Raw genomic sequence first — 3,108 nt, 5'->3', positions numbered from 1 at the left:
AAATCCATGGGCCTGCGCACAAGATGCCTGCCAAAGACCGGAGACTTGGAGTTTGGATGACCCTGAGTTTTGCTTGCGCTCAGCCGACAGCCCAGGAGGAAGCTAGGGAGGAATCCTACATTTCCATAAAGTCAATGTGTCGCCAAGATCCTCCCACTGGAAGCTGCCCAGTGGGAAGCTAACTGTGAGACTCTCATAGGGAGTCTTGTCTGCATTTGGACCCTACAGGGTGCACCTTCCACTACAGTGCCATTTTAAATCCAGCTTGGCTCTAGTATCAGACCAGTGCAGCTTACTTAGCCCACAAGAGGCTGAGAATGGGGGAAGGTGGGGGTGTTATAGAGTTCAAGTTCAAATTCCTGTATTCCCACCCATTCCCTTGAGATAAGGAGCTCTTGACCAATTTGGTAGGAAGCAAGGAAACTTGAGTCATGACCTGTGACCATTGTTTGCTATTGTTCTTTCCTAGGTGTCATCAGTTGTATCCCACTTAAAAGCTGTGTGGAAAATTCAAGTACAGTGACTTAGGCTGTTGGGGGGGGTGGCTAAGAAACAAATGGTGTTAATACCATTATCTGTAAAAAGTGCCCTGTTACATTCAATTCCCTATGCAGACTATCTGGTTTTAATCTCTAGGTTTTGTGACAGGGTGAAAAAGCAATGGGAAGAGCTTAGGGCTGCCAGCATGATCCAGGTGACAAAAAGAAGTCCATGTTACTGGCCTGTGCATCTCTACACCGGTGAAACTCCCTCTCAGTCACTTATCTTGCATGCTGATTATTGCGGTTTGAACTGAACTGGGATCAAAGTATCTGGGAGGAGGAATGTAGCGATGTGCTTATTGCAGCAAAAAGGGGTGAGGGGTGTTCAGGACTCCCCCAACCCTGTGGAAGGGATGGGCAGCCTGGCTCTATTACTGATACCCCATACTGGTTTTCAGCTTCCCAGCCAGAGGGCTGCAGATGGCTGACACCTACTTTAAAACAAGCATTTAGGATCCTGTTAGGTACAAAGGAGTGAAAAAAAATTTGTAAGTCTATTAGGAGAGTAGGGCACCCTTGTTAAGAAGAATGTAGATTAAATGATGTCATTAACAAGGATTTTTTTTTACCTGGCCACTTTAATTTGCTAGGCCTTATGGACCCCATGTATTCAAGTAGGGATGTAGATCATTGTGACATGGAGGGATTAGTGGGTTTGCACCAAGTAAAAACAGTCATGGAGCAACAAAAACTAGTTGTTTAAATTCTAGGGTAATGATATAGTACTCAGTTTAAAACTCAGCTTACCATATATGCAAATAATGAGATCCCAAGGGAGAAGAAATACAAACTTCAAAAAAGTTACCTTGCTTCTGGTCTGCTCTTTAGGGAAGGAGATATATATATATATATATATATATATATATTTTAAATACCAACTAAGATTTCAGTTGGTTATGTTAGAACTTATTTGAGAAACATGAGCAGAAAAGTGTACCACATGCAGTCAGCTGTTCCAGTCTGCCAGAGGCAGGGTTTCAGAGGTTGTGGTCCTGCTTTGAGCATGGGGTTGGACTAGATCAGCCATTCTCAACCTTTTTTGTACAAAAACCCATCTATAAACATTGATGGCTGGTTCTGACCCAGTACCCAGTTTTAAGTGGAAAACCACCCTCTGCCCCTGCTGATGCCCCTCACTCCTGACCCACTGCCCCAGGCCCCAGCCCCCCCATCCAGTGACAGACACAGGGGGGTGGGGGGCAAGCAGCCCCTTGCAGGCTGAAACTCTGCCAGCCTGCAAGGGAAAACTCACAGTTTGTCACATTTTTCTCTTAAACGAGAACCCAGTTTTAAAGTTTGTTGATTCATTTTTAAAGTGCATTTGCAACCCTTTCATATGTGACCCACAGGTTGAGAAACGCTGGACTAGATGACCTCCTTAGATCCCTTCCAACCCTCATCTGTGATTCTGCAACATGCCTCTATAGTGTAACACAAATGCTTTATTCCCCCACTCCCTTCCCCCGCTTAAATCCAACCTTTGTTTGCTAAAACAGGCTGCTCCTGGGACTTCTATGAGCATGATCTAGCAGTTTAATCACAAATGTGCCTTTCTGGAGCTGGTAAATGAGAAATAACATCCATAAAAGAAATCTGGGGAAGCAAAAAAACAAAACCAACTCGTGGCTCTTAATTTCATACATATCTAAAGGCTGGGCAATAATTAAATGACAACGTCAAGGGACTTCTTTGGACTTTAAAGCACATTTTTAAAATACTTACAGCACGGCCTTGTGAGGCACGGGGTTTAACAAGCCTACAGCCAAGCTGGTTTGCCTTTGAGACCCTTCCACTTGCAGGCTGGGGCAACAGACCTCATGAGGTACCAACTGGGGCACTTTTGTGGCTGATTGGGAATGGGTAAAAAGCCAAAGCTGTCTGTGGGCTCCTGGTGCCCTAGGATCAGAGCTGGAAGGGCTTTTGTAAGGTCATATCACCCCAGCATTGCCAGGTCAAAATTAGTCACATTTGTTGGGAAAAAACCTGTCACACTGAAAAATATGCAGAGCAGCATTTAAACAAGCATGAAAACAAGCCTCCTTTATATTATATTATTTATATTATATTTATGTACAATATACATTTCTACATGTATAAGATCTCTGGTGAGCAACAACCGCACCATCTAAGTTGAAGCCTTCCTTTATTTGGAGGTGGAGGGTGCCCTAGGATCAGAGCACAGCGGGGCTGGAAGGGCCCTCAGGCAGTCACTTCGCCTCAGCGTTGCCAGGTCTTGTTATATGGAATTATCGTATTGGAAGCTCAAAATTGTCATATTTGCTTTAAAAACCCCCAACAAACCAAACAACCCCAAAGCTTTCATACACTGAAAAAAATATGCCAAGCAGCATGCAAATAACCCTTCTTAGCTAGTTTATATTGCTCGCTAGGGCTGCACCATCCAAGCCGAAGCTTCTCTCTGTTTGGGCGGGGCGGGGTCCGGGGCGCAGCGGGAGGAGGAGGAGCAGCAGCGAGAAACGAAACGCGGGGCCGAGTCTAGGGCTGCTGTGACTTGTAGTCCGCCCGCCCACGGGACTACAGCTCCCGGCAGGCCTTCGCTCAAGGC

Source organism: Crocodylus porosus, unplaced genomic scaffold (genome assembly GCF_001723895.1).
Source record: "Crocodylus porosus isolate Cpor-Errol unplaced genomic scaffold, CroPor_comp1, whole genome shotgun sequence".
Lineage (NCBI taxonomy): Eukaryota > Metazoa > Chordata > Crocodylia > Crocodylidae > Crocodylus > Crocodylus porosus.
Note: the sequence above shows the minus strand (reverse complement) of the source record.